Raw genomic sequence first — 12758 nt, 5'->3', positions numbered from 1 at the left:
AACAGCAAGAGGAGACTCCTCCTTGAATCACAGACACGACCGGGCGGCGCCCCCCTGTCTGCTCACCTGCACCTCCTCTTCCTCTTCTTGTCCTTCCCGGCAGCCTGCTCCTCCTCTCCCTCGCTCTTCCTCTCCTGAGCTACGGTCTCCGCCGCCTCCATCGGCTCGTCCTGATCTTCTGTCTCCACTGACACGCAGCTCAGGGACTTTAAAAAGACGCATCGGCGCTTCTGAAGCAGAGACAGGAGAGTCACGTTAAGAGTCGGACTGGACACTCCAGTACATGAACACTGCACTGAGAGAGAGAGGGGTTGATACAGACACACTGACTAGACACTCCAGGACATGAACACTGCACTGAGAGAGAGAGGGGTTCATACAGACACACTGACTGGACACTCCAGTACATGAACACTGCACTGAGAGAGAGAGGGGTTGATACAGACACACTGACTAGACACTCCAGGACATGAACACTGCACTGAGAGAGAGAGGGGTTCATACAGACACACTGACTGGACACTCCAGGACATGAACACTGCACTGAGAGAGAGAGAGGGGTTCATACAGACACACTGACTGGACACTCCAGGACATGAACACTGCACTGAGAGAGAGAGAGGGGTTCATACAGACACATGACTGGACACTCCAGGACATGAACACTGCACTGAGAGAGAGAGAGGGGTTCATACAGACACATGACTGGACACTCCAGGACATGAACACTGCACTGAGAGAGAGAGGGGTTCATACAGACACACTGACTGGACACTCCAGTACATGAACACTGCACTGAGAGAGAGAGGGGTTCATACAGACACACTGACTGGACACTGACTTGACACTGGACAGGAGTAAAGAGAGGATCAGAGCATTACCCACCTTCTTTTTCTTCTGTCTCACAGGAGGTGGTGATTGGACCTCCTCCAGCTGGAGTCCGTGGAGGGAGAGAGGGGGCAGGAGAGGGACAGCACAGGGAGAGAAAGAGAGAGACAGGTGAGTCAAGTGTCCCAAGAGCACAGAGACTCTGCTGAGATCACACTCGCAGTGAGTGAGCCTGGGTGTAGCCCACTAATACTGACCCACTGGACACCACATGACAGACAGGAGGAGGAGGAGAAAGACACACCACCTGGACACCACAGGACAGAGAGGAGGAGAGAGACACACTGAGGACAGAGAGGAGGAGGAGAGAGACACTGACAGACAGGGCTGAAAGAGAGAGAGACAGAGAGGCAGGGACAGGCAGACAGCAGGCCGAGAGAGACACTGACAGACAGGGCTGAAAGAGAGAGAGACACTGAGACCCAGGGACAGACAAGACGGCAAAACTCCACCACAGACAGGACAGGGGGCAGGGTGGGACCAGCACTGACCTCCTTACTCTCTCCTGCCGGAAGAGCTGTCTATACCTCCTCTTCCTCCTGCAAGTCAAGAGACAGGCTGAGAGAGTGACGGGCTGGCGGGACATCGGCGAACAGAGCTGAAGGCAAAGAGCAGAGGAGACAGGCCCAGCTGGGACAACGCAGGACAGACAGAGAGACAGACAGGGAGACACACGGAGAGACACAGGGAGAGAGACCCAGCTGGGACAACGCAGGACAGACAGAGAGCAGGGAGACACACGGAGAGACACAGGGAGACAGGCCCAGCTGGGACAACGCAGGACAGACAGAGAGACAGGCAGGGAGACACACGGAGAGACACAGGGAGAGAGACCCAGCTGGGACAACGCAGGACAGACAGAGAGCAGGGAGACACACGGAGAGACACAGGGAGACAGGCCCAGCTGGGACAACGCAGGACAGACAGAGAGCAGGGAGACACACGGAGAGACACAGGGAGACAGGCCCAGCTGGGACAACGCAGGACAGACAGAGAGCAGGGAGACACACGGAGAGACACAGGGAGACAGGCCCAGCTGGGACAACGCAGGACAGACAGAGAGCAGGGAGACATGGAGAGACTCAGACAGAAGGACAGAAAGACAGAAAGAGAGAAGTACAGACGGACAAAAAGACAGAGAAAAGGACAGATGGACTGATGGACAGAAAGGCAGAGAAAAGGACAGAAAGACAGATGGACAGAGAAAAGAACAGAATGACAGAGGGACAGATGGACAGAGGGACAGATGGACTGAAGGATAGACGGACAGAAGGACAGATGGACAGACAGACGGACAGACTCTGCCCCACTTGCCTCGTCAGACATCTCAGCCTCTCTCCTTGCCCTCCGCACTGGACAGGTGAGTGTGTACAGTGTGTCCAGTAAGAGTCTGGACAGGTGAGTGTGTACAGTGTGTCCAGTAAGAGTCTGGACAGGTGAGTGTGTCCAGTGTGTCCAGTGAGAGTGTGGACAGGTGAGTGTGTACAGTGTGTCCAGTGAGAGTCTGGACAGGTGAGTGTGGACAGTGTGTCCAATAAGAGCCCAGACAGGTGAGTGTGGACAGTGTGTCCAGTGAGAGTCTGGACAGGTGGGTGTGTACAGTGTGTCCAATAAGAGCCCAGACAGGTGAGTGTGGACAGTGTGTCCAGTGAGAGTCTGGACAGGTGGTTGTGTACAGTGTGTCCAGTAAGAGTCTGGACAGGTGGGTGTGTACAGTGTGTCCAGTAAGAGTCCGGACAGGCGAGTGTGTCCAGTGTGTCCAGAAAGAGTGTGGACAGGTGTGTCCAACAGTAAGAAGCTGTCTTACCCTGTAACCTAGCTCAGGGGTGTTAGGGGGTGCTCTGTCTCCTCCCCAGATCTCACCTTCAGCTCTGGTGAAATGACGGACCACTAGGAGATGCTGGAAACGAGGACACAAGACAGAGGTTAGGTCCACAGAGCTCACTCAATCACTACAGCAAGCAGAGACCTCTCGGCCATCAGGACTGTGGGGGTCAGAGTGGGGAGCTGTAGGGTATCGGGAGTTTAGGGGTCAGAGTGTGGAGCTGTAGGGTATCGGGAGTTTAGGGGTCAGTGTGGGGAGCTGTAGGGTATCGGGAGTTTAGGGGTCAGTGGGGGGAGCTGTAGGGTATCGGGAGTTTAGGGGTCAGTGTGGGGAGCTGTAGGGTATCGGGAGTTTAGGGGTCAGAGTGGGGAGCTGTAGGGTATCGGGAGTTTAGGGGTCAGTGGGGGGAGCTGTAGGGTATCGGGAGTTTAGGGGTCAGTGGGGGAGCTGTAGGGTATCAGGAGTTTAGGGGTCAGTGGGGGGAGCTGTAGGGTATCGGGAGTTTAGGGGTCAGAGTGTGGAGCTGTAGGGTATCGGGAGTTTAGGGGTCAGTGTGGGGAGCTGTAGGGTATCGGGAGTTTAGGGGTCAGTGGGGGGAGCTGTAGGGTATCGGGAGTTTAGGGGTCAGTGTGGGGAGCTGTAGGGTATCGGGAGTTTAGGGGTCAGAGTGGGGAGCTGTAGGGTATCGGGAGTTTAGGGGTCAGTGGGGGGAGCTGTAGGGTATCGGGAGTTTAGGGGTCAGTGGGGGAGCTGTAGGGTATCAGGAGTTTAGGGGTCAGTGGGGGGAGCTGTAGGGTATCGGGAGTTTAGGGGTCAGAGTGTGGAGCTGTAGGGTATCGGGAGTTTAGGGGTCAGTGTGGGGAGCTGTAGGGTATCGGGAGTTTAGGGGTCAGTGAGGGGAGCTGTAGGGTATCGGGAGTTTAGGGGTCAGAGTGTGGAGCTGTAGGGTATCGGGAGTTTAGGGGTCAGTGGGGGGAGCTGTAGGGTATCGGGAGTTTAGGGGTCAGTGGGGGGAGCTGTAGGGTATTGGGAGTTTAGGGGTCAGTGGGGGAGCTGTAGGGTATCGGGAGTTTAGGGGTCAGTGAGGGGAGCTGTAGGGTATCGGGAGTTTAGGGGTCAGTGGGGGGAGCTGTAGGGTAGATGTGGGGCACCGGGCCCACCACAGGGCGGCCGGTCCAGTCTCGCGGAAGGCGACCGGGTCAGACTTACGGAAAAGCACCGGGACTTGGGCCGGGACCTCTCCCGCTGCCAGTCCGGGTTCGGCCTGACCGGTGTGACCTGTGAAGACACCAAACAGCCCATCTCCGAGACAGCTCTGACCAAATAGCCCAGCCCAGTCGTGTCGAGACTAGGGGCCTTGGGCAGTCTCTACAGTGTGCCCAGTGAGAGTGTGGACAGGTGAGTGTGTACAGTGTGTCCAGTGAGAGTCTGGACAGGTGAGTCTGACCAGTGTGTCCAGTAAGAGTCTGGACAGGTGAGTCTCTACAATGTGTCCAGTGAGAGTCTGGACAGGTGAGTCTGACCAGTGTGTCCAGTAAGAGTCTGGACAGGTGAGTGTGTACAGTGTGTCCAGTAAGAGTCTGGACAGGTGAGTCTCTACAGTGTGTCTAGTGAGAGTCTGGACAGGTGAGTGTGTACAGTGTGTCCAGGAAGAGTCTGGGTCATCCAGAGGCAATCTGTGCTCTCAGAAGGCCATACTGGACACGTGACCCTGTCTCTTGAGCCGAGGGCGTGTCCTCAGTCAAGATCACCACTGGAAGTGTCTCTCCTCGTCTGGAGGTGTTACCGTGAGACCTGGTCTGTCAAGCGCTTTGCGCTGCTATGTGTGTGAAAGGTGCCCTATCAGTGAAGTTTATTATTATTATTGTTATTATAATACAGCGAGCGCTACTGGGGGCGGAGAGGTCAGTTGGAGGAGGGCTGGATGCTGGACGCTGGACGGCGGGCGGGAGGGGTGGACTTACGACGCCTCGCCAGGCCCTCGTCCTGCTGCGACCGCGCACGGCCATGCGGCATCTCTGTCGGTGCATCGTCCTGCCGAGACAAGCAGAGTCACAGTGGGGAGGGGAGGGGGCGGAGCCACACAGCTGGGCGGCTTGTTCCCCACCCCCGCCCCCCTCTGTGTACAGAAGAGCCTCCTGTCCTGACTGGAGGAGCTCACCCAGCTGTGTCTGGAGAGAAGCCAGGGTATCGGCTTCAACCACAGGGCTGGGCAGCTTGTTCCACACCCCCGCCACACTCTATGTAGAGGTGCACCTCCTCTCAATATCTTTTTACAGCACGATCACACCCATAAGAGTGGAGTAACGGTAAAAAAACAATTTATTTCTCCACTTATTTTGTTATTTCTCGCCAGCGGCACTTTTGACTGACTTACCGATTTCACGGGGATACTGAAGAGCGATTCTGAAGCTGAAACTAATGATTGAAGTCGAAGTAACTTTATTGGAAGAAACACGTGTTTAGAAAGGACTATATAGCGCTTTCCTCCTCTTCTCTCTTCACTCCTCTGAGCTCATGGGGCTCCGGCGCCGCCCCCCGCTAGAATCCGCCGCTCTGTGACGTCAGGCGGCTCATTGTGACGCCTCCGTGACGTCGCCCCCGACGCGCTCACGGCTCGGCCGCGAAACAAAAATGGCCGACATTTTTCACGGTTGTTGTTTTTTTTTTGGGTGGACATTTTATTTTTCCAACTCTCAGCGGCCAGCCGGGTGTCCCTGTACGACCCCGGTATTCGCCACCTCGGACAGGCAGGGGAAACGGGTCCAGCTGTTTCCGGCCCAAAGGTTACAAAAGCTGCACTTGAATTTAAAGACAAAATCACGTCGAGGGCGCATTCAGCACCCCCACGTCCAACACGGGTTTCCGTGGGGTGGGGTTCAGTGAAATTAGTACCCCCCCTACCCCCAAGTCAAAGAAAGACCAACCTCCACACCCCTCTAGCGGCCAAGGGCGGAAATTTCGGGCCACGCCACGTCCAAAAAACACGGGTTCCCCCCCGTCCTGCGGAGAAAAGAGACGGCATTTTCTTTTCCGAGCGCTGCGTGGGACCTCACGACCCCCCCCAAAAAAAACGGGCTTCGGAGACGAGGAAAACCAGGCACGTCGACCTCTCTACAACACCACCCGGCCGTTTCTGTTTCAGACCGTGGGAAAAAAATAAATACAATTTCGCCCCTCACCGACTGCCGTGCAAAAAAACACAACTTCACGCTACAGAAACGGCCTGTGTGAGGGGGGGCACGGGAAAAAAATAAAACCTGCGTGTTTTCGGCAGAGTAAGCTCAGCGGGAAAACTCCCTGAATCTCGGGGTTGCTTCTTGAACCCCGAAAACGACCTTTTTTCTCTCTCTCGTTTTCTTGGTGTCTGGGACGTTCACGAACTCCGCCGCGTCGGTGCGATTCCCAGCGGGACTTGAACATAACCCCCCCGTGGAGCCACAGCGCCCCCGTGTGGCCGAGAGGACCACCACCCGCAGGGCTGAGCTTTTACTGCCGTGTCCCGCTTTCACTCTGGCGATGAAGGAGGGAATCAAGGAGGAGAATTAATATTGTGATCCACCAGTCCATCACAGGACACACACACACTCACACCTCCTGGACAGGACAGCAGTCCATCACAGGACACACACACACTCACACACCCCGGACAGGACACCAGTCCATCACAGGATGTTCAGTGCCTCTCTCTAATAAATTACAAACTTAACATTAAACTCCGTTCAAAACGGGAGAAATCACCAGGACACCATACACCTTGCTCCGGACGATGGGAGAAGACCTGTACCTTCACGAGTCCGGGTTGTGAAAACTTCTTCTGGCAGTTCAAAACGTTTCGAAGAGACTACAGCGCTACCCTGTTTTCCATTTCTATCGTGTATTATTATACAGTCATATGTATCTGTACTGATCACAGAGTCCCCCTCTCACTGCCAGGACTGAAGCCCAGTGCAGCACGGATAATAATAATAATTAATAAGTCTGGACTCTCCACTCAGAGCTCTTCCCAGGTCAGGGGGATCCAGTGGGGAGGAGAGCAGAGGGATGGAGCCAGTTCAGAGAGGGGGGTGATTAGGAGGCCATGATGGGTCAAGACCAGGGGGGAATCAGGCCAGGATACTGGGGTAACACCCCTACTCTTCTCCAGAAACACCCCGGGATTGTTAATGAGCACAGAGAGTCAGGACCTTGGTTTGACGTCTCATCCGAAGGATGGCGGCTGTTTACAGTCCAGTGTCCCCTGTCACTACACTGGGGCATCAGGACCCACACAGACCGCAGGTTGAGAGCGCCCCCTGCTGGCCCCACTCACACCTCTCTCAGCAGCAACTTATAATAATAATGTATTATATTAATAATAATAAACTTCACTGATAGAGCACCTTTCACACACATAGCAGCGCAAAGCGCTTGACAGACCAGGTCTCAAGGTAACACCTCCAGACGAGGAGAGACACTTCCAGTGGTGATCTTGACTGAGGACACGCCTCGGCTCAAGAGACAGGGTTGCGGGTCCGAGGAAAACCAAGCTGCAGGTCCATTATGGCCTTCTGAGAGCACAGATTGCCTCTGGAAGTCCTACACTCTTCCTGGACACACTGTAGAGACTCACCTGTCCGGACTCTCACTGGACACACTGTAGAGACTCACCTGTCCAGACTCTTACTGGACACACTGTACACACCCACCTGTCCAGACTCTCACTGGACACACTGTAGAGACTCACCTGTCCAGACTCTTACTGGACACACTGTACACACTCACCTGTCCAGACTCTTACTGGACACACTGTAGAGACTCACCTGTCCAGACTCTTACTGGACACACTGGTCAGACTCACCTGTCCAGACTCTCACTGGACACACTGTACACACTCACCTGTCCACACTCTCACTGGACACACTGTAGAGACTCACCTGTCCAAACTCTCACTGGACACACTGTAGAGACTGCCCAAGGCCCCTAGTCTCGACACGACTGGGCTGGGCTATTTGGTCAGAGCTGTCTCGGAGATGGGCTGTTTGGCGTCTTCACAGGTCACACCGGTCAGGCCGAACCCGGACTGGCAGCGGGAGAGGTCCTGGCCCAAGTCCCGGTGCTTTTCCGTAAGTCTGACCCGGTCGCCTTCCGCGAGACTGGACCGGCCGCCCTGTGGTGGGCCCGGTGCCCCACATCTACCCTACAGCTCCCCCACTGACCCCTAAACTCCCGATACCCTACAGCTCCCCCCACTGACCCCTAAACTCCCGATACCCTACAGCTCCCCACTCTGGCCCCTAAACTCCCAATACCCTACAGCTCCCCACACTGACCCCTAAACTCCCGATACCCTACGGCTCCACACTCTGACCCCTAAACTCCCGATACCCTACAGCTCCCCACACTGACCCCTAAACTCCCGATACCCTACAGCTCCCCCACTGACCCCTAAACTCCCGATACCCTACAGCTCCCCACACTGACCCCTAAACTCCCGATACCCTACAGCTCCCCACACTGACCCCTAAACTCCCAATACCCTACAGCTCCCCACACTGACCCCTAAACTCCCGATACCCTACAGCTCCCAAATCTGACCCCCACAGTCCTGATGGCCGAGAGGTCTCTGCTTGCTGTAGTGATTGAGTGAGCTCTGTGGACCTAACCTCTGTCTTGTGTCCTCGTTTCCAGCGTCTCCTAGTGGTCCGTCATTTCACCAGAGCTGAAGGTGAGATCTGGGGAGGAGACAGAGCACCCCCTAACACCCCTGAGCTAGGTTACAGGGTAAGACAGCTTCTTACTGTTGGACACACCTGTCCACACTCTTTCTGGACACACTGGACACACTCGCCTGTCCGGACTCTTACTGGACACACTGGACACACTCGCCTGTCCGGACTCTTACTGGACACACTGTACACATCCACCTGTCCAGACTCTTACTGGACACACTGTACACAACCACCTGTCCAGACTCTCACTGGACACACTGTCCACACTCACCTGTCTGGGCTCTTATTGGACACACTGTACACACCCACCTGTCCAGACTCTCACTGGACACACTGTCCACACTCACCTGTCTGGGCTCTTATTGGACACACTGTCCACACTCACCTGTCCAGACTCTTACTGGACACACTGTACACACTCACCTGTCCACACTCTCACTGGACACACTGGACACACTCACCTGTCCAGACTCTTACTGGACACACTGTACACACTCACCTGTCCAGACTCTTACTGGACACACTGTACACACTCACCTGTCCAGGCGTAGTCTCTGCTCCTCATCCCCCCTGCGTTGTGTCTCCCCCTCTCCATGCTGGACAGAATCCCGTGGTGTCTTCGTGTTTCCCCGAGCTCGTCTAGAAGCTTGAGAGGGCGGCCGAGCTGCAGCTGGAGCTCCCGGGGTCGCCCGGCTCGTCCCGCTCGGGCTCGCCCAGCTCGTTCGGCTCGGTGTCCCCCCCCTCCTTGCCCGAGAGCCCCCTCCGCTCCCCGGCCCCGGCCCCCCCCTCCGGCCCCCTCAGGCCCCTGACCGCCCCGCCCCGCCGCCCCGCCGCCCCCCCTTCCTCCCCGCCATGCCCCTCGAGCCCCCCCTGCTGCCCGGGGCGGTGCCCCTGCCCCTGCCCCCGCCCGTCCTGCCCCCCATTCCTCGCCCGGCCCCGCCAGGCCCCGCCTGGGGCTCCCCAGTGCGGAGGGCAAGGAGAGAGGCTGAGATGTCTGACGAGGCAAGTGGGGCAGAGTCTGTCCGTCTGTCCGTCTGTCTGTCCATCTGTCCTTCTGTCCATCTATCCTTCAGTCCATCTGTCCCTCTGTCCATCTGTCCCTCTGTCATTCTGTTCTTTTCTCTGTCCATCTGTCCATCTGTCTTTCTGTCCTTTTCTCTGCCTTTCTGTCCATCAGTCCATCTGTCCTTTTCTCTGTCTTTTTGTCAGTCTGTACTTCTCTCTTTCTGTCTTTCTGTCCTTCTGTCTGAGTCTCTCCATGTCTCCCTGCTCTCTGTCTGTCCTGCGTTGTCCCAGCTGGGTCTCTCTCCCTGTGTCTCTCCGTGTGTCTCCCTGCTCTCTGTCTGTCCTGCGTTGTCCCAGCTGGGCCTGTCTCCCTGTGTCTCTCCGTGTGTCTCCCTGCTCTCTGTCTGTCCTGCGTTGTCCCAGCTGGGTCTCTCTCCCTGTGTCTCTCCGTGTGTCTCCCTGCCTGTCTCTCTGTCTGTCCTGCGTTGTCCCAGCTGTGTCTCCCTCCCTCCTCTCTCTCTCCATGTGTCTCCCTGCTCTCTGTCTGTCCTGCGTTATCCCAAATGGGTCTCTCTCCCTGTGTCTCTCCTTGTGTCTCCCTGCTCTCTGTCTGTCCTGCGTTGTCCCAGCTGGGCCTGTCTCCCTGTGTCTCTCCGTGTGTCTCCCTGTCTGTCTCTCTGTCTGTCCTGCGTTGTCCCAGCTGGGCCTGTCTCCTCTGCTCTCTGCCTTCTCTGTTCGCCGATGTCCCGCCAGCCCGTCACTCTCTCAGCCTGTCTCTTGACTTGCAGGAGGAAGAGGAGGTGGAGACAGCTCTACCGGCAGGAGAGAGGAAGGAGGTCAGTGCTGGTCCCACCCTGCCCCCTGTCCTGTCTGTGGTGGCGTTTTGCCGTCTTGTCTGTCCCTGGGTCTAATTGTCTCTCTCTCTTTCAGCCCTGTCTGTCAGTGTCTCTCTCGGCCTGCTGTCTGCCTGTCCCTGCCTCTCTGTCTCTCTCTCTTTCAGCACTGTCTGTCAGTGTCTCTCTCCTCCTCCTCTCTGTCCTCAGTGTGTCTCTCTCCTCCTCTCTGTCCTGTGGTGTCCAGGCAGTGTGTCTCTCTCCTCCTCCTCCTCTCTGTCCTGTGGTGTCCAGTGGGTCAGTATTAGTGGGCTACACCCAGGCTCACTCACTGCGAGTGTGATCTCAGCAGAGTCTCTGTGCTCTTGGGACACTTGACTCACCTGTCTCTCTCTTTCTCTCCCTGTGCTGTCCCTCTCCTGCCCCCTCTCTCCCTCCACGGACTCCAGCTGGAGGAGGTCCAATCACCACCTCCTGTGAGACAGAAGAAAAAGAAGGTGGGTAATGCTCTGATCCTCTCTTTACTCCTGTCCAGTGTCCAGTCAGTGTGTCTGTATGAACCCCTCTCTCTCTCAGTGCAGTGTTCATGTACTGGAGTGTCCAGTCAGTGTGTCTGTATGAACCCCTCTCTCTCTCAGTGCAGTGTTCATGTCCTGGAGTGTCCAGTCAGTGTGTCTGTATGAACCCCTCTCTCTCTCAGTGCAGTGTTCATGTCCTGGAGTGTCCAGTCAGTGTGTCTGTATCAACCCCTCTCTCTCTCAGTGCAGTGTTCATGTACTGGAGTGTCCAGTCCGACTCTTAACGTGACTCTCCTGTCTCTGCTTCAGAAGCGCCGATGCGTCTTTTTGAAGTCCCTGAGCTGCGTGTCAGTGGAGACAGAAGATCAGGACGAGCCGATGGAGGCGGCGGAGACCGTAGCTCAGGAGAGGAAGAGCGAGGGAGAGGAGGAGCAGGCTGCCGGGAAGGACAAGAAGAGGAAGAGGAGGTGCAGGTGAGCAGACAGGGGGGCGCCGCCCGGTCGTGTCTGTGATTCAAGGAGGAGTCTCCTCTTGCTGTTTGATGTCATGGTGACGTCTGTGTCTGTGTCCCTCACACCTGCAATAACAATATTCTTTCCAGGTTCCTTTCCTGGTTCTATGCCTGCTAAGATCTGGACTGGACTGGACTGGACTGAATTGGACTGGACCGGAGCTGAGGGACACCAGACGACTGGACTGCAGCCTAGGGACACCAGACTGGACTGGACCGGAGCTGAGAGACACCAGACTGGACCGAAGCTGAGGGACCCCAGACTGTGCTGGACCGAAGCTGAGGGACCCCAGACTGGACTGGACAGGAGCTGAGGGACACCAGACTGTGCTGGACCGAAGCTGAGGGACCCCAGTCTGGACTGAAGCTGAGGGACATCAGACTGTGCTGGACCGAAGCTGAGGGACCCCAGTCTATGCTGGACCGAAGCTGAGGGACCCCAGTCTGTGCTGGGCCGAAGCTGAGGGACACCAGACTGTGCTGGACCGAAGTTGAGGGACCCCAGACTGTGCTGGTCTGAAGCTGAGGGACACCAGACTGGACTGGACTGGAGCTGAGGGGCCCCAGACTGGACTAGACTGGAGCTGAGAGGCCCCAGACTGGACTGGACCAAAGCTGAGGGACCTCAGGCTGTGCTATACCGAAGCTGAGGGACCCCAGACTGTGCTGGACCGAAGCTTAGGGACCCCAGTCTGGACCGAAGCTGAGGGACCCCAGTCTGTGCTGGACCGAAGCTGAGGGACCCCAAACTGTGCTGGACCGATGCTGAGGGACCCCAGTCTGGACTGAAGCTGAGGGACCCCAGACTGCACTGGACTGAAGCTGAGGGGCCCCAGACTGGACTGAAGCTGAGGGGCCCCAGACTGGACTGATGACCTTTTGTTAAGCATCAATAAATTTTTTTTAAAAAAAATCTGTTTAGCTTTTGTTTTTTTCCCTCCCCCCCCCCCTAAGGTTGCTGCTGGGAGAGGTGTGAGTGGGGCCAGCAGGGGGCGCTCTCACCCTGCAGTCTGTGTGGGTCCTGATGCCCCAGTATAATGACGGGGGACACTGGACTGTAAACAGGCGCCGTCCTTCGGATGAGACGTAAAACCGAGGTCCTGACTCTCTCTGCTCGTTAACAATCCCGGGGTGTTTCTGGAGAAGAGTAGGGGTGTTACCCCAGTGTCCTGGCCTGATTCCCCCCCTGGTCTTGACCCATCATGGCCTCCTTATCACCCCCCTCTCTGAACTGGCTCCATCCCTCTGCTCTCCTCCCCACTGAGAGCTGCTGTGTGCTGAGCGGACTGGAGCATCATCCAGGTAGGGGCTGCATACTGGGGGGGCTGGAGGGGATCCCCCTGACCTGGGAGGAGCTCTGAGTGGAGAGTCCAGACTTATTAATTATTATTATTATTCGTGCTGCACTGGGCTTCAGTCCTGGCAGTGAGAGGGGGACTCTGTGATCAGTACAGATACTTATGACTG

The 12758-nt window shown here is 56.4% G+C and overlaps 1 protein-coding gene and 1 long non-coding RNA gene across 2 annotated transcripts in view; one reads left to right on the top strand and one right to left on the bottom strand.

Moving 5' to 3' along the window:
• Positions 1 to 12758, bottom strand: part of LOC102683422 (zinc finger protein 189-like) — a 187572-nt gene that overhangs the window by 90283 nt on the left and 84531 nt on the right. The gene's annotated exons all lie outside the window — the stretch shown is intronic.
• LOC138242916 (uncharacterized) lies at positions 7750 to 9116 on the top strand. Its single transcript, XR_011191791.1, has 3 exons — positions 7750 to 7818; positions 8384 to 8476; positions 9029 to 9116. It is a non-coding gene; the product is annotated as an uncharacterized lncRNA (long non-coding RNA).

Source organism: Lepisosteus oculatus, chromosome 14 (genome assembly GCF_040954835.1).
Source record: "Lepisosteus oculatus isolate fLepOcu1 chromosome 14, fLepOcu1.hap2, whole genome shotgun sequence".
Classification (NCBI taxonomy): domain Eukaryota; kingdom Metazoa; phylum Chordata; class Actinopteri; order Semionotiformes; family Lepisosteidae; genus Lepisosteus; species Lepisosteus oculatus.
The sequence above is the reverse complement of the archived record's forward strand: the minus strand, read 5'-3'. Positions and strand labels throughout refer to the sequence as shown.